The 22,965-nt window shown below is 43.2% G+C and overlaps 1 protein-coding gene across 1 annotated transcript in view; it reads left to right on the forward strand.

The window, feature by feature from the left end:
* The window catches only part of LOC122679464, a 39,212-nt gene extending 17,900 nt beyond the window's left edge, over positions 1-21,312 (forward strand). The window contains exon 3 of the mRNA XM_043880199.1: positions 21,118-21,312. The gene's annotated coding sequence lies outside the window, so the exon portion shown is untranslated. The remainder of the gene's footprint in view (positions 1-21,117) is intronic.
* Positions 21,313-22,965: the final 1,653 nt, after the last annotated feature.

Below are 22,965 nucleotides of genomic sequence, written 5' to 3' on the forward strand. Positions count from 1 at the left end.
AGTATGGTTTGGAAAGAATTCTGAAACTACTAGCTCAGTTAATAAAAGGAAAATTCAAATTAACAAAATCATGGACAAGAAAAAGTGATATAACTCAAACGTATGTTTCAATGGCAGAAATATTATTTTAAGCCAGAAGTTTATAAAGTGTGCTAAAGAACGAGTAGTTTTTCCAGTAGTCATGTATGGATGTGACAGTTGGACTATAAATAGGGTTGTGTGCTAAAGAATTGATGCTTTCTAGTTGTGGTGCTGGAAAAGACTCTTTAGAGCCCCTTGGACTGCAAGGAGATCAAACCAGTCCATCCTAAAGAAAATCAACCCTGAATATTCATTGGAAGGACTGATGCAGAAGCTAACGTTCCAATACTTTGGCCACCTGATGCCAAGAGCTGACTCATTGGAAAAGGCCCTGATGCTGGGAAAGATTGAGGGCAGGAGGAGAAGGGTCAGCAGAGGATGAGATGGTTGGATGTCATCACTGACTCAGGGGACATGAATTTGAGCAAACTCTGGGAGATAGTGGAGGACAGGGAAGCCTGGCGTGCAGCAGTTCTTGGGGTTGCAAAGCGACATGATTTAGCGACTGAACAACACCAACTGCAAAAGAAGTAGAAGAGGGTAACTGCCTGTAATAGTGTAAGGTTACCAAACTCAAGGTGGCCAAGGAGAATCCGTGCAGATCTGCACAACAGAGAAAGTAGTAGGTACTTATGAAATGATTAGTAGAAAACAGACAAGCCACCATTGCATGAGTGTAAGTAGTAGAGCTTTTCTGGAGTAACATTTTGAAATACTGAATTTTTTGGGGGGGGTGAAGAGGGTGAACATTTGAACCAGTAATTGTACTTTAATTATTTACTAAATGTTTAAATATGAATGTTGCAAGGAGAGAAAGATTGCTCATCACAAATATTTTTAATGATAATTCAAAGGATTTTAAAAATTGAAGTACAGTTGATTTACAATATTATCATAGATTGTTTTTAATAATAAAATTTTAGAAATTTGATACAGCATAGAAACAGTATAACTTTCTATGTATAGACATAAGGCAAAAATCTATTGATAAAAGAAAAAGAACACAGGTTACAAAAGGTATATATGTATAATATAATTTTATAATTTTCTAAAGATTAGGAGAAAAAAAAATGAAGATTAGGAGGATGAAGTATGTGAAACCGTTAAGAGTGTTTATCTTTAATTTCTAAGATTTGAAGATTTCTCTTTTACTTAAAATGTTTCTGATTGTTTTTTTTCTTACAGTGACTGAAAGTGAAAGTGAAGTCGCTCAGTCTTGTCCAACTCTTTGGGACCCCATGGACTGTAGCCCACCAGGTTTCTCTGTCCATGGACTTTTCCAGGCAAGAGTACTGGAGTGGGTTGCCATTTCTTTCTCCAGAGGATCTTCCTGATCCAGGGATTGAACCCAGGTCTCCTGAATTTGCAGGCAGACGCTTTACCATCTGAGTCACCAGGGAAGCCCTCAGATGCTTCCCTCATAGCTCAGTTGCTGAGACCCCGCCTGCGATGCAGGAGACCCAGGTTCGATCCCTGAGTCGGGAAGATCCCCTGGAGAAGGGATAGGCTACCCAATTCAGTTTTCGTGGCCTTCCCTGGTGGTTCAGCTGGTAAAGAATCCACCTGCAATGCGGTTGGCACAGTAATGTCTCTGCTTTTTAATATGCTGTCTAGCTTTTCTTTTTTCAAATTAATTTATTTATATTAATTGGGGGATAATTACTTTATAATATTGTGGTGGTTTTTGCCATACATCAATGTGAATCAGGCTCAGGTACACATGTGTCCCCCCATCCTGGACCTCCCTCCCACCTCCCTCTCCACCCCATCCCTCTGCGTTGTCCCAGAGCACTGGCTTTGGGTGCCCTGCTTCATGCATCAAACTTGCTCTGGTCATCTATTTTCTTTGTGGTAATATAAATGTTTCAATGCTATTCTCTCAAGTCATCACACCCTCGCCTTCTCCACTGAGTCCAAAAGTCTGTTCTTTATATCTGTGTCTTCTTTACTGCCCTACATGTAGGATTGTTGGTACCGTCTCTCTAAATTCCATATATATGCGTTAATATACAGTATTTGTCTTTCTCTTTCTGACTTACTTCACTCTGTGTAATAGGCTCTGGGTTCATCCACCTCATTAGAACTGACTCAAATGCATTCCTTTTTATAGCTAAGTAATAATCTGCTGGATATATGTATCACAACTTCCTTATCCATTCATCTGCCGATGGACATCAGGTCATTGCCATGTCTTAACTATTGTAAACAGTGCTGCGATGAACATTGGGATACACGCGTCTCTTTCAGTTCTGGTTTCCTCAGGGTGTCTGCCCAGCAGTGGGATTGCTGGGTCATATGGCAGTTCTATTCCCAGTTTTTTAAGGAACCTCCATAATGCTGTCATCCCAGCTTTTCCAAGGAGCAAGCATCTTTCAATTTTGTGGCCGCAGTCACCATCCACAGTGATTTTGGAGCCCAAGAAAATAAAATGTCTGGACGAGGAGGTTCGTTATATCATTACACTTTTCTGTATGTTTGAATGACTTCATAATATAAAAGTTTAGGTGGTTACAAAGATACATACATATTTTAAAACTGATAATACAGTTTGCCCCCTCATTAAGAAAAGCTTTTCTTGGACTTTCATCTAGATAGAGCCTTTGCTTTTTCCTCTTCTGTCACCCTGCCTCAAAAAAGAAATGAGTATCTTTCTCCTCTTCCTTTCTTCTGTGTCCTTGCAACCCCACAATAATCCCCTGGCTTCAGGTCCCCACAGTGTGATGAAACTTACCCTGGCGACGATCAGCACGGGAAGCTGGTAAGTCCCACCACCGCATCTCTGCCCTTTCTCCCACCTGGCATTGTCCCTTCACTTCCTGCATCACTTCCTTTTGCGTGGCTTTTCAGAGAGCCATCTCCCCTTGTCTTCCTCCTACCTCTCTGGGCATCCTGGTGGCCTTGGCAGATTTCTCGTCTCTGAATGCCCACTTCCCACCTTCCTTCTCCTGTGTGGCCTGGGCTCCAGCTCCACTCCCAAGTCCCAGGCCCTCAGAGCAGCCCTCTTCTCCCAGTGCTAGCATCCTCAATTCTATCACCCACCTTAACACTCTTTAGCTTATCAATGAATTCTTTGCCTCTCTGAAAGTGAAGCATGTCTCCAAAAGACTCAAGTAATAAGGCTTGTGAAGCACTCATCACAGTATCTATTTTTTTTCCCACAGTATCTATTTTTTAAATGCTTATTTATTTATTTGGCTGCATCCAGTCTTAGTTGCTTCATGCGGGATCTTTCATGGTGGTGCCCAGCCTCTGTAGTTGCAGTGCATGGACTTAATTGCTCTGAGGCACGTGGGGTCTTAGTTCCCGGACCAGGGATCGAACCCATGTCTCTTGCATTGCAAGGCAGATTCTTATCCACTGGACTGCCGGGGGAAGTCCCCCCAGTATCTGTTTTGATCAATAGCTGTTAACTACTTGATACCTCTACTCAGCTGTTCCAAACACATGAAAACAATTGCACGTCTCCCAAACCAAGTATTCTTTTCTCTACCTGTAAATCCACTCCTCTTTCTAAACTCCCATCCAGGAGTCAGAATCCTGCATCGTGTTAGACTTCTTCTTCCCCATCAGCCTCCATACTCAATGCATCACAAAGCCAGAAGATTCTTGTTCCTTAAAGTCACACGCCCAGCGCCTCCGCTCCCAGGCTGTCTCTTCTTGCCTTGTTCAAACCATCTGAGCAGGTCTCACTGGCTCCAGAGTTTCCCTCTTAAATCTATCCTCCACCCACTCCAGTGACCGTGCTAAAACTCTACTCAGACCGGGTCAGCCCGTGTCTAGACCCTAGAGTGCTGTTAAATTAACAAGGAAATTGAACAGGGAGAAGGACCTGGAAGGTGGTAGCTCCATAGCTTCTAACTCAGCTGTCTTTCTCCCCGCTGAAAGGCATTTTTATTAGTTCTATCCTAAGATCAGCTTCTTTTAAATTGCAGATATTCCAGAGAGGGATAATGCCTTGTTGTGCAGAACCTGAAAGCAAGAAAGCCGTGGCACTCAACTCCCTGCGTGGGGCCATGGAGGAACAGCTGTGCAGAGGGCGGGCAGTTTTGTCTAGCCAGGTGTAAAGAATTTGTGAGAATGTTCCTTTCCTAATGGGACTACCTGTTCTCTTAGGTCTTAAGGCAAAGGTAGCTATTCTGCTGAGAGTAAGATTAGATGTTGGCTGCCCACTCAGTGACACAGATCCTGGGCACTTTTTTGAATGAAAATGAATTAGTTTTCGACTGCCCTGGATCTTCGATGCTGTGCTCGGGCTTTCTCTGGTTGTGGTGAGTGGGGGCCCCTCCCTAGTTGCAGCTTTGCATTTCGGTGACGTCTCTGGTTGTGGAGCACAGGCTCTGGGCTCATGGGCTCAGTCACTGTGGGGCACGGGCTTAGCTGCCCCACTGCACGTGGGATCTTCCTGGACCAGGGACCGAACTCGAAACCCGTGCACTGGCAGTTGGATTCTTCACCTCTGCACCCCCAGGGGAGCGTGCCCAGGCACTTTTAAGCACATCTCCCAACAACTCTGAACAGTCTCATTCAGCAGGTGAGGAACCCCAGGCTCGGACCCTGTTGCTGTTCTTGGAAGCAAATGGTCTGTGAATCTCCAGAGACCTGGCCACTATTCCTGGGTGCAGGATTTTAAAGCAAGTGCTTTCCCACCTTTCAGTCTCCTCTCCACTTCCTCTAGGCCAGTGGTTCTCACCATGTGGTCCCCCAGACCAGCAGCATCACTGTCACCTTGGGAACGTGTTAGAAATGCAGATCCTGAGGCTCCATCCTTGGTTGGAGAATAAAGAGAACGAAGGATGATGCCTGAGAGACTGGGAGAGACAGGAGGCCAAGGCTTGCGATTCTCAGTAAGACTGAAGGAGAGTTGCATTAGGAGGAAAAGGGGGTCTACGGGGTCTTGATTAAAAGGATGCAGGGACCTCCTGGTGGTCCAGGGGTGAAGAATCCGCCCTGCCACTATGTGGCCTCCTTTGCAGGTGTGGCCTGATTCCCCTTTCCTCCTTTGGAGCATCTAAGACGAATCCACTCCCAGATCACATTCCTTGGTGATACCATCAGTTGTGAAGGGCAGAGACAGAGGGCAGAGCCTTACATAACAACTAAGCCCCTTCTTTTTTTTTTTTTTTAATTTTGGCCATACAGCTTGTGGGACAGTTTCCTGACCAGGGATTGAACTCAGGCCATGGCAGTGAAAGCAGCGAATCCTAGCCACTAGACCTCCAGGGAACTCCACCCTTCCTTTCTTGGCTCAGCTCTAGGATCCTTTTTGTCCCTGTCCTACCGCCTAACTACTATAGTGGGTTGGATAATGTGGAAACAAGTAAAAATGTAATGACAAATAAACCCAAATACTGAGCAACAACATCAGAAAAATCACAGATGAGGGTCGTCTCTGGTGGTGCAGTGGCTAGGAATCCACCTGCCACTTCAGGGGACGCAGGTTCGATCCCAGGTCTCAGAAGATTCCACAATTAGAGAAAGTCCATGCATAGCAACAAAGACCCAGAGCAGCCAAAATAAATAGATTATTTAAAAATATTAAGAAAAAAAAAAAAGAATCTGCCCTGCAATGCAGGGGGCTGTCAGTTTGATCCCTGGTCAGGGAACCAAGATCCCACATGCCACGGGATGACTAAGCCCTTGAACCACAACTATAGAGAAACTGAAGCCATAACGAAAGGTCCCATGGTGGAACAAGGGTCCCATGTGTTGCAACTAAAATAATGCAGCCAAATAAATAAATAGAATTATTTAAAAAAAAAAAAAAGAGGGTGCTGTCAAGAGTCCAAACTGTCTTTGTCCACCTAGCAGCTTGGGGTCTTGAACAAAGCACCCAACCCTCTCGAAGACTCAGAGACTCAGGTTCCTCACTTGCTTTTGTCTGTTTCGTGGGCCTTTCTTGGCTGCTTGGCGCCATGTGGTATCTTATTTCCCTGACCAGGATGAAACCCCTGCCTCCACAGTGGAAACGCAGAGTCTTAACCACCAGACCACCAGGGAAAGTCCCTCACATGACTCATTTGTAAAATGAAAAATACTTATAGGATTGTTGTGAGGATTAAATAAGATACACTACCTGTAATATAAAGTCTGCACAAAATACCCAATCGATAAAACTGCACAAAATAGCGAGTCAATAAAAATGTTATATTCATTAAGGAAGCTGGAAAGCTTGGAGGTTGTCTAAAAGATTTAAGATTTCAGACATAGAAGCTGGGGATGGGGCCCAACCAACTGTGGTTCAACACGTCCTCCAGGTGATCTTAAAGCATGCTCCGAAGTCTTGAGAACCACAGGAAAATCACCTGGTGAGTCTATAAAACTCCCAACCCCAGACTGCATCTTGGACCTATGAAACCAGAATCTCTAGGGGTGGAGCCATCCCAGGCCTCCGTGTTTCCAGAGCTCCCCAGGTGATTCTGATGTGTAGCCAAGCCTGAGAACCACAGTTTAGGCTCATGCTAATGTACTTTAATAGCCATCATTTATTAAGCATTGACAATGTGCCAAGCATTGAGCGTCTCATTATATTTACATAGAATTCTCACAACAACTCTAGGACTTTAGTATCATTATTCCCACTTTACAGAAATGAAAGTTGAGGCTTAATAAGGTTAGCCCACAGGGCCCCAAGTTAGCAGAGTCAGGACTCAAATTCAGGGTTTTCTGACTCAAAATCTAGGCCCCAGCTCCCTGCCCACTGCCAGATAACACAGCGTTCTTTTTTTTTTTTTAACATTCTTTTTTTTTTCATTTATTTTTATTAGTTGGAGGCTAATTACTTTACAATATTGTAGTGGTTTTTGTCATACATTGACATGAATCAGCCATGGATTTATTTACATGTATTCCCCATCCCGATCCCCCCTTCCACCTCCCTCTCCACCCGATTCCTCTGGGTCATCCCAGTACACCAGGCCCGAGCACTTGTCTCATGTATCCAACCTGGGCTGGTGATCTGTTTCACCCTAGATAATATACATGTTTTGATGCTGTTCTCTCGAAACATCCCACCCTCGCCTTCTCCCACAGAGTCCAAAAGTCTGTTCTGTATTTCTGTGTCTCTTTTTCCGTTTTGCATATAGGGTTATCGTTACCTTCTTTCTAAATTCCATATATATGTGTTAGTATGCTGTAATGTTCTTTATCTTTCTGGCTTACTTCACTCTGTATAATGGGCTCCAGTTTCATCCATCTCATTAGAACTGATTCAAATGAATTCTTTTTAATGGCTGAGTAATATTCCATGGTGTATATGTACCACAGCTTCTTTATCCATTCATCTGCTGATGGGCATCTAGGTTGCTTCCATGTCCTGGCTATTATAAACAGTGCTGCGATGAACATTGGGGTGCACGTGTCTCTTTCAGATCTGGTTTCCTCAGTGAGTATGCCCAGGGGTGGGATTGCTGGGTCATATGGCAGTTCTATTTCCAGTTTTTTAAGGAATCTCCACACTGTTCTTCATAGTGGCTGTACTAGTTTGCACTCCCACCAACAGTGTAAGAGGCTTCCCTTTTCTCCACACCCTCTCCAGCATTTATTGCTTGTAGACTTTTGGATAGCAGCCATCCTGACTGGCGTGTAATGGTACCTCATTGAGGTTTTGATTTGCATTTCTCTGATAATGAGTGATGTTGAGCATCTTTTCATGTGTTTGTTAGCCATCTGTATGTCTTCTTTGGAGAAATGTCTGTTTAGTTCTTTGGCCCATTTTTTGATTGGGTCATTTATTTTTCTGGAATTGAGCTTCAGGAGTTGCTTGTATATTTTTGAGATTAATCCTTTGTCTGTTGCTTCATTTGCTATTATTTTCTCCCAATCTGAGGGATGTCTTTTCACCTTGCTTATAGTTTCCTTTGTTGTGCAAAAGGTTTTAAGTTTCATTAGGTCCCATTTGTTTATTTTTGCTTTTATTTCCAATATTCTGGGAGGTGGGTCATAGAGGATCCTGCTGTGATTCATGTTGGAGAGTGTTTTGCCTATGTTCTCCTCTAGGAGTTTTATAGTTTCTGGTCTTACATTTAGATCTTTAATCCATTTTGAGTTTATTTTTGAACACAGCGTTCTTAGAGCTGTCATCAGTGTATGAGCAAGTATGGTCAGTCAAAGGCTTTGGCATAGTCGATAAAGCAGAAATAGATGTTTTTCTCGCACTCTCTTGCTTTGTCAATGATCCAGCGGATGTTGGCAATTTGATCTCTGGTTCCTCTGCCTTTTCTAAAACCAGCTTGAATATCTGGAAGTTCACAGTTCACGTATTGCTGAAGCCTGGCTTGGAGAATTTTGAGCATTACTTTACTAGCGTGTGAGATGAGTACAATTGTGCAGTAGTTTGAGCATTCTTTGGCATTGCCTTTCTTTGGGATTGGAATGAAAACTGACCTTTTCCAGTCCTGTGGCCACTGCTGTTTTCCAAATTTGCTGACATATTGAGTGCAGCACTTTCACAGCATCATCTTTTAGGATTTGAAAGAGCTCAACTGGGATTCCATCACTTCCACTAGCTTTGTTCATAGTGATGCTTCCTAAGGTCCACTTGACTTCACATTCCAGGATGTCTGGCTCTAGGTGAGTGATCACACCATCATGATTAACTGGGTCATGAAGATCTTTTTTGTACAGTTCTTCTGTGTATTCTTGCCACTTATTCTTAGTATCTTCTGATATTAAGTGGCTGACTTTATTTTTTGGGGGCTCTAAAATCACTGCAGATGGTGATTGCAGCCATGAAATTAAAAGATGCTTACTCGTTGGAAGGAAAGTTATGACCAACCTAGACAGCATATTAAACAGCAGAGACATTACTTTGCCAACAAAGGTCCACCTAGTCAAGGCTATGGTTTTTCCAGTAGTCATGTATGGATGTGAGAGTTGGACTATAAAGAAAGCTGAGCACCAGAGAATTGATGCTTTTGAACTGTGGTGTTGGAGAAGACTCTTGAGAGTCCCTTGGACTGCAAGGAGATCCAACCAGTCCATCCTAAAGGAAATCAGTCCTGAATATTCATTAGAAGGACTGATGTTGAAGCTGATACTCCAATACTTTGGCTACCTGATGCGAAGAGCTGACTCATTTGAAAAGACCCTGATGCTGGGAAAGATTGAAGGTGGGAGGAGAAGGGGACGACAGAGGATGAGATGGTTGAATGGCATTCCCAAGTCAATGGACATGAGTTTGAGTAAACTCCAGGGGTTGGTGATGGACAGGGTGCCTGACGTGCTGCAGTCCATGGGGTCGCAGAGTCAGACACGACTGAGCGACTTAACTGAGCTGAAGTATGGTCAGCGGCAGGGTGAGATGAGCAACTTCAGAGCAGATGGTGGCTCTGGAGCAGCTAAAAAGAACCTGAAAAGAAGTAGGCTCTTCCCTGGGGAAGAACTCAGGCCTGGGACTCAGACAGACGCAGTGTCAGCGCTGGCTCTGCCCAAGGTCCTGCTTGGTGACTTGACCTCCCCGAGTGTCAGTTTCTTCAGGTGCAAAATGGAGGTGCTATGACTTTGTGGAACTGCTGTGAAGATTAAATGAGGTAACACCCATGAGAGCGCCTGGCACAGACGAACGGCACCGTGAATGTTTGTGTATCCTGCCCCAACGACCGATTTCCCCTCCACTTTGCTCCTAAGCTGTGAGCGCCGGGGTTGGAGGTTGCTGTTGCCGTGGGAATCGGCCTAGGGAAGAGCTGTTCCCCTTACTCAGCGTTTTCCACTAGTTGACTCTGTTTTCTGTTCTTCCCCCGGTCCCTAAGGAGAGCCAGTTCTTCCTTCGCCCTGCCATTGTTTGAACTGCCCCACCCAAACTTATGCCTAGATGCACAAAATGAATCACCTCTCTTTCCTAGTTTGAGAGTCATTCTGCACAGGTCAGATCCCTCCTCCACTCTCGATTAGTGGTCCAATGACTACAGATCTTCCCCGCCTACAGCGGCTCATTAGTGGTCCAAAGCCTACCGGTCTTCCCCGCCATTAAGGCCTAGGTGTAATTATAGCGTTGGCCTGCTCAGCCCTGGGTTGGTGGCACGTGGGTTGGTCATAACTTCCTGGCCCATAGGAACACTCAGCCTCTGGGAAAGACTCCAGATGAAGTGAACGTCTACCTTCCTATCCTCCACCTACATTTGCCAGTCTTTTATCAGCATTTCACCACTCCTCGTCAGCAAAGCTTGTTTCTTTAGACTCAGACAAAACTGAAAGGGACTTCAGAGAGGAAGTTTTGAGTGCATGCCTTTTGTTTAGTAGGTAAGAAAACAAACTGCTCTAGGGCAAGTGGCCAGTTCCGTGGTGTGGCCCCGACTAACTCAGGTTTTCTTCCCCACGACCAAGCACACTTCTGTCAGGAAGCTGTTTCACATGGGGACCACTCTGGCCTAGAGCTGCAGTCCTGACCTTCAGGGCTTCAGAATGACTTCAGCAACTCTCTTGTGATTTTTTTTTTTTTTTTTTGGTGGGGAGGTTTAATATTTTTAAATTGTGTATTAATTAAAATGTGACCATAGTAGGAAAATGTAGCAAAAAAAAAAAGAAAGAAAAGAAAAAATCAAGAGAAAGAGACAGGCAAGAAGGTGGGGTGAGGAGAGGAGAGAGAAAAGAAATTAAATTCACGTAATGAGGAGAGAAGGAAAAGGGCAAATAAAGTCTGACACATGGAAATGGTGACCAACCTGTTCCCGCCCTTTTGGCCAGAGACCAACCGTCAGCTTCTGCTTATCACACAAATAATCACTTAGCGTCACTGTTCCCACCAGTTGTCCCCACCCCCCCAAGAGCTAGGGCTCCATCCTGTTCTCTCCTTTCTACGCTTAACTCTGTCAACTGTATGTAGCTGGGCCCCCAAAGTCAGGGAAAACTTAGGGTGCATGTGTTGGAATAGCTAACTCAGGAAAATTTAAATGTTATAATGCTGAGTATAAAATCTAATTTCTGATTTTCCATGTAGGAAACACCTTTGGAGTTAATTTTTTTTTCTATTAAATTATTATTTTTAATTGAAGTACGGTTGATTTAAAAGTTTGTGCTTGTTTCAAGTGTAGAGCAGATTTTGCTACACATGTGTATGTATGTATGTAGCTATATTCTTTAAAAAATCCTTTTCCATTATAGTTTATTACAAGCTCCTGAATATAGTTCCCTGTGCTATACAGTAAATCCTTGTTGCTGAATTTAACTATATAGGGAAACCATTCCCCTTGCCTGATTTAACAGTAGTTTCCAGTTGGATATACCCCATCTCTAACTCAGCCACTCAAAGGGCATTGAGTCAAACTGGGCTGGGGATTCCAAGAGTAAGGCCATATCTCACTTCACTATACTTGGGGAAGGTAAAGAACACCCAGGCTAGACAGCCAGCAGCCAGGGACACACCCTGACTCATTTCGTTTTTTTTTAATTGAAGTTTTTATTGAGATAATTAGAGATTCATATGTGGTTGTAAGAAATTAAGTAGGGATTTAGCGTGCCCTTTACCTAGTTTCTCCCAATGGTAATATTTTGCAAAACCAAAGTACAGTATCATAACCAGGAGGTTGACATTGAGATAATCTATTATTCTGATTTCTCCAGTTTTACTTGTACTCAGGGGTGTGTGTGTGTGTGAATTTGGACCTATGCACTTGTATCACGCATGTAGGTTCAGGTATCCGCCGTCTCAGCTTAGGTACAGAACAGTTCCACCCCCACAAAGGTCCCTTGTGTTGCTTTGTTACAACCATACCCTTCTCCTCCTGCCCCACCTCCTTAGACCCTACCCAAGCCCTGGCAACCACTAGCGTGTTTCTAAACTTCCATCATTTCAAACATTTTTTGTAAATGGAATCACAGGGTATGCAACCTTTTGGGGTTGGCTTTTTTCACTCAGCGTCTTTCCCTGGAGAGTCATCCAAACTGTTGGATGTATCAATAGTTTGCTCCCTGTCTTTGCTACGTTCATTCACTTTTGCAACTCTGCGATTCTGAACAAGTCACTTGGAAGTTTCTGCTTTTCTACCTGAAGGACCCTGGGAACTGTATTAACCCTTTTAAGCCTCCGTTTATTCATCTGCTGGGTTTTTTTTTGAATGGGGGGAAGTTGATAAGAGCCTTGTTTCTCCCAGGATTGATATCACATCAAACGAAGTAACAGACAAGGTGACGCACTGAGGACTGTGAAGTGATGCACACAGACCTTGTCAATAAAGGCTTCTTTGAGGGAAGCTCCTCCTTTAAATGTTGTTTTCCCTGCTTCTTCCAGACATATCAAATTACTCTTGTTTGGGGATTTTCTTCCAGTCAACTGAATTCAAGGGGGACAGGAATTTAACTTTCAGGCCTTCCTCCCTTGGGGAAATTGCTTACCTGAGCAGAGAGGGGGAAAAAAAAAAGTGGAGGAGAGAGGAGAGAGAATGGGGGAGAGAGGAAACAGGAGAGAGATAAAGATTTCAGGGCTCTTTTTAACAATTCTCAAACCCCTTCTGATGGCAATTTGCATAACACTGTCAAAATTGCTAAAAAAAAAAAAAATGCCACTATTAAGTACAAAAACCAATTTCAATGACAGAAAAAAATACATCTAATTGTATGCAGTATAGAGTCAGGAGCAGACATATCCATGAAAAAGAGCAGGATGCCCACTCCTGGTTACCTGTTTCTGAGTTTTCCTGTGAATATTCATTTTGTGTTCTGACAAAGTTCATCAAAAGACACGTGACAGCAAGCTCTAAAGGTAGAAGAATAATTTAGGGGAGATAAACAAAATTTGAAAGTTCGACCAAAAAGTTTATAGTTTAATAAACTTTTTTTTCCCTCCAAACCAAGAGAAGGTATTTATTCTGTTTTGGTGGAAACATTCCTGCCTTGCTCACCTTCTGCTCTAATCAGCTAAACCAGAATTACCCGAGGAGCTTTTAAAACAATTTAGATTTGAGTCTAAATGGAGACTCCTTGCCAATGCAGGGGACACGGGTTCGATCCCTGGTGTGGGATGATTCCACGTGCTGTGGAGCAGCTGAGCGTGAGCGCCACGACTACTGAGCCTGCGTGCTCCAACTACTGAAGCCCATGCACCTAGAGCCCATGCTCCGCAACAAGAGAAGTCAGCCCAGTGAGAAGACTGCACCAGAAGTCAGGACACTGCAACTAGAAAAGCCCCCACGCAGCAACGAAGACCCAATGCAAGCAAAAAGAAATAAATAGATTTTTAAAAAGCCAATCTAGATTCAATTAGGAAAAACCAATGGCTTCCCTGGAAGCTCAGTTGGTAAAGAATCCGCCTGCCATGCAGGAGACCCAGGTTCCATCCCTGGGTCAGGAAGATCCCTGGAGAAGGAAATGGCAACCCACTTCAGTATTCTTGCCTGGAAAATCCCATGGACAGAGCAGCAATGCTGGCTACAGTCCATGGGGTTGCAAAGAGTCAGACATGACTTAGCGACTGAACCAGCACCAGGAAAAGCCAAGTTCAAAACTAATGATGATAAAAATAATAATGTATAAATAAATTCCAATTTCCATGCCTACTAATTCAGTAGATCTGGGAGGGGACCAGGAAATGTATATATTCTTAAGCTCCTTGGATGATTCTGACATTCAGCCAGGATTGGAATCTCTTCTATTTGGGATTTGCCTTCAGCTCCCTCAATAGATTTTTTTCCTGACAGTTCTGGGTATTTCTCTGTCCTCAAAATTTTTCTTTTTTTTTTTTTTTATCACAACCTGGTTTCCAGTGGGTTTTCAACCTCTTCCCTCCCTGTAACTACCCTTGCCAAGGTCATCATCACTTTTTTCTAATCCTGCTCAACAGCTCGGCAGCATTGGACCAGGTGCTACCTGGCACACCCTGACTTGAAATATGTCCAGCTCTTGATTACCACACGTGGGCTGTCCGACTCTCAGGTTCTTCCTTCTCAGCTCCTTTTCAGGCTCCACCTCCCTGTCCTCACTCCGGGGTCCCTTCCTGGAGCTCTGGCTGGGTTCCCTTTTCTGACTAGTCCGCACTCTGTTGCTAGGTGATCCCACTAAAGCAGATGGCTTTAAATGCTATCCAAATACTAGCACCTCTACTATCCATATGCTAATGACATTTACTGTTCTGACCCCTGACCTTCCTCCAGAGGTGCCTACTTGACACCTCCATTAGATATCTATTAAGCATCTCAAACCAAACCTGTCCAGAATAGAACCCTTGATCCCACAACCGACACCGCCAACTGGTTCTGCCACCTTCCTCCTTTCATTTAACAACACCATCACCCATGTACTTGTTCAAGCTAAATATCTAGCTGTCTTCTGTGCTTCTGCTGGCCTCCCTCATCCATTTATAAAACAGTCAAAACCCCTCCAGCCCTTTTCCAGCCCTCTGCTTCTTCTCTAGTCCAGCCACCATCATCTCTCGTTGAAGCTACTGCACGTGGTCCCTAATTGGTCTCTCTGCCTCCATTCTGGCCTCCTTAGAGTTGAGGCCTCACTGAGCACTATTAAAAAAAAAAAAATGTAAATGCGATCCAACCACGCTTCTGTTTATAACTCTCCAATAACTTCATTGCAAGTAGAATAAAATCCAACCCCTTATTTTGGAGCTAACTGCTCCAAAGTCTGATCACTTAAACTGCTGCCCCCTCTTGCCTAGAAGGTTCTTCCCACAGATCTTTGCATTGCGAACTCCAGATGGTGATTGCAGCCATGAAATTAAAAGATGCTCACTCCTTGGAAGGAAAGCTATGACCAACCTAGACAGCATATTAAAAAGCAGAGACATTAAAAAAAAAAAAAGCAGAGACATTACTTTGCCAACAAAAGTCTGTCTAGTCAAGGCTATGGTTTTTCCAGTGGTCATGTATGGATGTGAGAGTTGGACTATAAAGAAAGCTGAGCACAGAAGAATTGATGCTTTTGAACTGTGGTGTTGGAGAAGATTCTTGAGAGTCCCTTGGACTACAAGTAGATCCAACCAGTCCATCCTAAAGGAGAGCAGTCCTAAAGGAGAGCAGTCCTGTTCATTGGTAGGACTGATGTTGAAGCTGAGACTCCAATACTTTGGCCACCTGATGGAAAGAGCTGACTCATTTGAAAAGACCCTGCTGCTGGGAAAGATTGAGGAGGAGAAGGAGGATGACAGAGGATGAGATGGTTGGATGGCATCACCGACTCAATGAACGTGGGTTTGAGTGGACTCCAAGAGTTGGTGATGGACAGGGAGGCCTGGCGTGCTGTGGTTCATGGGGTCGCAAAGAGTCGGACATGACTGAGCGACTGAACTGAACTGAACTGACCACCTAGGTCTTGACTTGGATACCACCCTTGAGACTTCTGAGCATCTTAGCTGAAGATTCTCCCAGACTGCCTAGTTGTCCTCTTTCTCTATATCTGATTCATTTTCTCCTTCGCTCTTTCATGGTGTGAAATTTTTATTTACATATTTACTTGTTTATTGCTGCTACAGCCCCACTAGAATGCAAGCTCTTAGTTCCACAAAGCAGATGCTCAATTAACACTTGCTTAATAAATTACGCAGTAACTCAAAGTATTCCATTTTTGGGGGGCAGGTGGCGCAGGGCATTGAATTTTAACTGGGATAGAAGCTTTAAGATCAAGAAGAAGCAAGCTAGTGAGATTTCAGTCATCAGTTTACTGACAGAGGAGAATTTCTTCACCGCTGTCCTAAAAACACCCTCCCTCGATTTTCAGAGGCCACCCTTTTCTCTGTCTGTACTTGTTTCTGGATTCTTTCCAACTGTCCTGGGAGGTTCCCTCTGAAGACTGTTCCTCTCTAGTTGGGACCCCCCCGCCCCCAACCCCACTTAATATATGTTTAAGGGTCCAGGCTTGGGGATTCTAGTTTGCAGCAGCTACCCCTTGGGTCCCCTTATCAGAGGCACTGCCAGGCTCTGGAGGTGGGTTGGGCCCTTCTCACCCTGCCTCTCAGCAGCACTCAGCAGCCCGCTGCCACCTCAGCGTTAGGCTCCCGATCCGTCCACACCCTCGTTTCCACCTGCCAACTCTGCTGAACCCGTGTTTCCTGTGCCTTTTCTGGCCTCTCATTTCTCTTGCTTTTACGCTGGCTAGATGCCTAGTTCGTCCTCCAGCCTCTCCATTTCTGGAAACGTTCTGCCATTGCTGCTGCTGTAACTCTGCCCCCTAGGAGCTGAAACTTGCAAACACGCATCTCTGATGGCAGCGACAGCACTCGAAATCTCCCTTCCTCGGCTTCTGTTCCCAGAGAGACCCACGCCCTGGAGACTCTCCCTGGGGCCGGGTTCAGGGGAACTGGCGTTCTCTGTGCGGTGGTGAAGCCAAGGTGTTTCTTTGTTCAGTTCCACTCTCTGCTCACTGCTTCGAGTGCACGTGGCCTTTTTTCCCTCCGTGTTCCTTATTCAAGATACAGAGGGCAGTTACTCCCAGAGCTGGGCTGAGAATTTGGTGTCCTTTCAAATAACAGATATTTTGCAAATGTTCAACCTTTATTTAGTGAGGGTGGAGAGAAACTAGTTTTCTATTAATATGAATGACTCAAACTAAAGAATTTATAATACGTGTAATTTTCCAAACTTCCTGGGAAGAAGCGTTTCTTTGCCCTTCTGAGATCACCACTCTTCTGACTTCTATTATCATTCATTAGATTTGCCTGTTGCTGAACTTCATATAAATGGAATCAGACAATGTGTGCTTTATTTTGGGGAGGGTCTGGTTTCTTTCACTCAGCTTGTTTTTGAGATTTATCCATGCTGCAGCATGAAGTAGTTCTCTTTATTGTTGAATGGTATTTCATTGTATGGATATACCACGTTTATCTACCCCCGCTCTTTCCTTTGGCCATGCGACATGACTAGCAGGATCTTAGCTCCCTAACAGAATTCCTAGCACGGAATTCTAACCACTGGACCACCAGGGAATTCTTCCATTCCCTACTGATGGACATTTAGACTGTTTCCAGATCTCTTCAGGCTATCATGAAGGAAGCTACTCTCAACATTTGTATACAGCTCTTCATGGACGTCTGTTTTAACTTCTTCTGGGATGTTACTAAGAAGCAGAGTTTCTGGGTCATAGGGCATATATGTAAGTTTATTAGAAACTGCCGGTTTTCCAAAGTAGTTGTGTCATGTTAATATTTTGGGAGTCATATGAAACCATTTAAACTTTAGATAATAAAATAAGTTGTTCTCAGGGACTATCCCTACAGTATGCTTTGCTCAGTATAAGAATTTTGTCAGTTGTGACTGCTAGACTCCAGGAAACTGTCCGCTGGAACGTCATGGCGCTGGAGGCTCCTCTTTCAGTTGCATAATACAAATCATGTATTCAGGTCACAAAATTAACCACCCAAGATTAGTCAAGTCAATTAAAAAAAAAAAAGATTCGTCAATTCTAACAAGGCTTGGCTTTTTATTTCTCTTAAAAAGTACTCTTTATCTGTTATCAGTTCTGTAAGCATTCAAGTGGAAAACCAAGTTAACTGGTAATATTTCAGATTTACTCTAGTGAATAAATGTGTTTAGTGCTCCTTACAAATCACTGCTTGGAAAATTCAGGCATATGGGCATCTTTCTGTTGTTATTATTACTGTTTTAGGAGAAGCGAACGGACCATCTTTACTGCACCATCTAAAACCTAAAATCTCTAAAATCTAGTTATAGTAAACATTTTAAAAAGCAAAAAATAATATGTATTTTGATAAACTGTTACAAGGCAAATGCCCTGTAACCACCTTCCATGAGAGAGGACACCTGACCAGTCCCTCCAGAAGCCATTCCTATGCCCAAACCGCACACAAGTCCTCCCCGCTCCACAAGGAAAGACCACCGCTTCCTGACTTTCATGTCCATTGTTACTTTCTCTTATTTGCAGTTTTATTGTCCAACTCTGCATGCCTAAACACTGTAGTGTGTGTGGTAGATTCCCTTTTTATCTCCCCCCCCCCACTGCAACTTATTTGTTGAAGAAACTGGATCATTTGTCATATAGGTTTCCCAAAATCACAATTTTGTGGACTGCAACCTTATAACATAGTTTATTTATCATTATGCCCTGTCCTCTGTACTTCCTGCAAATTGATGGTTGAATCTAGAGGCTTTATCAGAGTCAGGTTTGACTGGTTGATGGTGGGGTGGCTGCTTTGCCGATGGTGTTGTCTTCTTCCTCAAGAAGCACTTGGTGTCCAGGTGGCTCTTTTTGTGTTGCTAGCAGCCACTGAGGCTCAGTTCATTACGGGTTGCAAAATGACATCCTGGTTTGAGCATCCATTTCACATGTATCTTTGAAATGCTTCTGAAGAAGGAGCAACTTCTCTTCATCAGAAGAAAGTAATTTGGCTACCTTGAGGTATGGAATTGATGCTTTTGGACTATGGCATTGGAAAAGGCTCTCGAGAGTCCCTTAGACTGCAAGGAGATCAAACCAGTCATTCCTAAAGGAAATCAGTCCTGAATATTCATTGGAAGGACTGATGCTGAAGCTGAAGCTCCAATACTTTGGCCACCTAATGTGAAGAGCCAACTTACTTGAGAAGACTCATGCTGGGAAAGATTGAATGCAAAAGGAGAAGGGGACGGCAGAGGATGAGATGGTTGGATGGCATCACTGACTCAATGGACTTGAGTTTGAGCAAGCTCTGGGAGATGGTGAAGGACAGGGAAGCCTAGCTGGCTGCAGTCCATGGGGTTGCAGAGATGGACACAACCGAGTGACTGAGCAACAGCAAATAGTAAGATTCATCCATTTTAGGTGTACAGTCTGATGTGTTTTGACAGATGTGTGTAGTTGTGTAGCTATGACAACAGTCAAGGCACAGAACATTGCCAACGCTGACTCGCTGCGAGCAGGGACTATACACGGGCAGGAATAATGAGAGGCGTGGCTCACTGGGGCCATCTTTGGAGACTTACTCTACATCTAACTTCCATGGGGGCCCTCCTCTGCCCTTCTCATTCCACATGCTCTCCCAGGTAATTTCGTCTCTTTCCATATCTCCAATTACTGGTTTGTGATGACTCCCACATTCATGCATCCTGAACTCTAGACCTGACATGCCAACGTAGCCTCCCGAAGGTGCCTCATCACCGTTGCCCCTGCTCCTCCCCTGTGCGCTTTATCTTACTGGTAACTTGTTGTTACCAGTTACCCAGTGATTTATCCTTTATCTTAGACCATCCTACCTCACCCCCAGCTCTCCTTCAGTTCCCATAGCCCATAGGTTTCAAGTCTGTCAAGTCCCTTTTGAAATGTCTCTAGACTCATTCCTTCCCACTATAACTTTTAGACTGGAGCCCTTGTCACCTCTCGTCTAAATAATCTTTTTTGTTTCTGTAGGCTATTTTTCCTTCCAGGCTCATGCTTCCCTGCTCCCCATCCCAGCCCTTCTGCTCACACTGCACACTTCTTCCTTCTTCTCATTTCTTACCCGAATCTCAGTACTCTTAGAGTTCTATCTGTAAATATAAATCAGGTCATTTAATTCTACTGCTTACAATTTCTTGAATGCCTTGTCACTGTTTCTAGGATAAAATGCAGATGTTTTTTGCATCCTATGCAAGGTCTTCTTCACATTCTAAAATATACTTTTAGGGCAATCCCTGTAGTTCCCCCAAGTAAGCCCTGATCCTTCCCTCCTGCATAAGGTTTTCTTTTCTTGGTATGTTCTTCCACACTTCTCTATCCATAAATTCCTTCCTCTCCTTCAAGAGATAGAGGAAGAACTTCCTTTTCTGTGAGGTCATTCTTGCTTTTCCCAGACAGATGTAGGGTGGTTTTCCTATGCTCTCATTGTATCTTTTCCGCAACTCAATTATGTTTGCTTATATAATCCTCACTACAACCCCAACCCCATTCTGAACAACATGCTTCTTCAGAATAAGAACCACCAATTTTTAGCTGTACATTTTCGCTGCTAATATAGGGACTGGCTGTAAAAGTTGAGTCTTCTGCTATTTAATCAGAGGGAATTTACAGAAGGGATATCATTCACAGAGTCAATGGGGAGGATGGAAAGCCAGATTTGGAAGTAGGAACGGTCCAGGGCTGTTCTTGAGAAAGAGGAAACAGAAGTGGAGAGAACAGTCTTGTAGCTGGAGCAAACTTGATGAACATCAGCCGTTCTCTGTCTCTTTGGCTGGGCAATATTCGAGAAAGGAATATCCAGTTGTTATAGCCATGCCCATCCCTAGTCATGAAAGCGGGGGCCCCCGATGAAGTACCAAGGAACTGGGGAATGGGGATGAGGTAATTTGAAAGGAAATATGATGATTGGGGGAAGGGAAAATGGATACCTTGCTAAAAAAGACAACCACCATTCATTATACTAGCACATAGCAAGCACTCAATGAATATTTTAATGTGAATCAGTGAATACTTGACAATTTTATTTCCTGCCATATTAAACGGCAGCCACTCACTGGATGCCTCAGATGAACTCTCACTTCCCCTTTTCACCTTTGCAGTCCCTGCCAACTCCATTGGGATGGTCCTTTCTCTTCCCGTCTGTCTGGAAATGTGTCTGTCCTCCGAGATTCACCTTAGATGAAACAACCTCTTGGGATCTTTCCACGTCCCTTCTCCATCGTGTGCTCTTATAGTCACTCTGCATTCCTCTGTCATATGCTTCATTGATTAAGATTCTTTTTTATTTTTTATGAAAACATCTTCCAAAACCTTTATTGAATGTGTTACAATATTGCTTCTGGTCTTAGTATATTGGCCATGAGGCACATAGGATCTTAGCTCCCCAACCAGGGATCAAACCTGAAGCCCCTGCATTCAAGGTGAAATCTCAACCTCTGGACTGCTGGGAAGGTCCCTGATTATGATTCTTTACACTCCAGCCTCCCTGGAGTTGATTCATGTTGCTTTGTAGCAAAAGTATCCTTACTGATACACCGAGATAGACACATTTCCTGCTCTCCCACCCCTTACATTCTAGAAGGCAGACCTATATCCTATCAAAATTCAGCTTCTAGTGTTGTATGTTTGGCCTCTTAACTCCCATTTTTAACACTTTGGTCATCGAACCACCAATTTGAAAAGTTTCAAGCTTCCCTGGTGGTCCAGTGGTTAAGAATCTGCCTTGTGATGCAGGGGACACCGGTTTGATCCATGACCTGGGCCGATCCCGCATGCCACGGAGCAATTAAACCCCTGCCCCACAACTAGGAGCCTGTGCCCTAGAGCCTGCAAGCCGCAACTGCTGAGCGCGCGTGCTGCCGCTGCTGAAGCCCACGTGACCCAGAGCGCGTGCTCGGCAACAGGAGAAGCCGCTGCAATGAGACTGCCCGCTGAAGCTAGACTGTCTCCCGCTCGCTGCAACTAGAGAAAGCCCGCACGACAAGGAAGACCCAGGACAGCCAAAAATAAAGGAAGAAAATTTAAAAATAAATAAAATTTCAAAAATAAATAAAAGTATCTACAGGAAATCTTGTGCTGAGGTCCTGAAACTAACTAATAAGCTATGGAAACACAGGGTATTGTAAATAGTGGCCTATCTGTCTATATATTTCGGTAAATGTTTATTGCACTGTGGTGGATCCATGAAAGAATAAAGCCTGGTTCCTGGATAGTTTTTATTCCTATCTTCAGAAAGTTACATGTAGACTCCATTGGGAGAGACAGATATTTAAATAGCTAATGATGCCAGAAGGCAAAACATAATACACAAACACAGAGCACACAGCTCTTGGGAAATCTTAAAAAAAAAAAAAAAGTCACTTCTTTTAAGGACCAAGAATTACACTTTACACATTTCTGTCTCTCATGATGTCTACTACTGTGATGTACACGGAGGAAACTAATAAACTGTTTGATTGTTTCTCTGGTATATAGAAATTGAATGATAGCATAAAAAAGGAACCTCATCAGAGATTAGAAAAAAGAAGATGAGTTGTAAATAAATATGTTCTTGAAATGACATATAGTAATAAATGAGAAAATACCTACTTGGTACCTTAAAATTTCAGCCTGAGATTCCTGTCTATGCCTTACATGTCATTTTTTTAAAAATCTTAAAAACAATACTTGTTTTTAAAATTAAAATTAAAAACAAAACAGAAATTCCTGTCTACGCCTTATATGTCATTCTATGTATAAACAGTTTTGTCCTGGTGCAGACTCAGGAGGAAATTTTGTTTACTGAATCACCTATATTGTGTTCCTGAACACATTAGTTTTACCCTGAAGGTCTCCAGTGATGTCCAGTTAGTCCTTTCTAGAAATGAAATTAGTTTGGAAGAGTAGCATAATAGATAAGGTTCCATTTAGAATTTTTCTATTTTTCATTTATCACTTTTTTTTTTTCCTATGGCAAACATTTTAAGAAAATTAAAATTTTTTCAGGAAGAATATTTCTCACAAGTATTGTTTTTAATTTTAAGATTTTTTTAAAAAAATATCTCTTTTCAGACCACCAAATTCAGGTGAGAGATGAAGAAAATGAATCATTAGGAATACAAGTCATTTATTGCAACCAAAGATACTTATACATGAAAATGTTTTGTTTGAGGTTACAGGCTAATTCTTTAGAGTTAAAATAGAAGGCTTCTATTAAAATCTAACAATTCTAGCAAAAAAAAAAGATATAAACAATTTTAGAAATCTTTTAAAATATAAAGTATATTGTGGATCTTCAAAATGCTTTTGTGCGATAGGATGGTGTATGAGACATGCAAGCTTGGTAATTTACCTGACTGCACACACCCAGACATCTATTTTTGAAAGCTGGTGAGAGGCGTTTCACTGCAGATACTTGAATAATTTTACGATTATGTCATGCCCAGGTTAATTTCAGAAAACACTTAAATCAGGGTGGCGATTAACAAAGTAACCCAAAAAGATAAAAATGTAGAAGGGTCATGTCCAGATATGTTTCTTAACACGCAAATCAGAAGCTTTGATTCTCACCCTCTCTTTTCTCCAAGCTGCCAAACTGGCTTT

Source organism: Cervus elaphus, chromosome 21, assembly GCF_910594005.1.
Source record: "Cervus elaphus chromosome 21, mCerEla1.1, whole genome shotgun sequence".
NCBI classification, from domain to species: domain Eukaryota; kingdom Metazoa; phylum Chordata; class Mammalia; order Artiodactyla; family Cervidae; genus Cervus; species Cervus elaphus.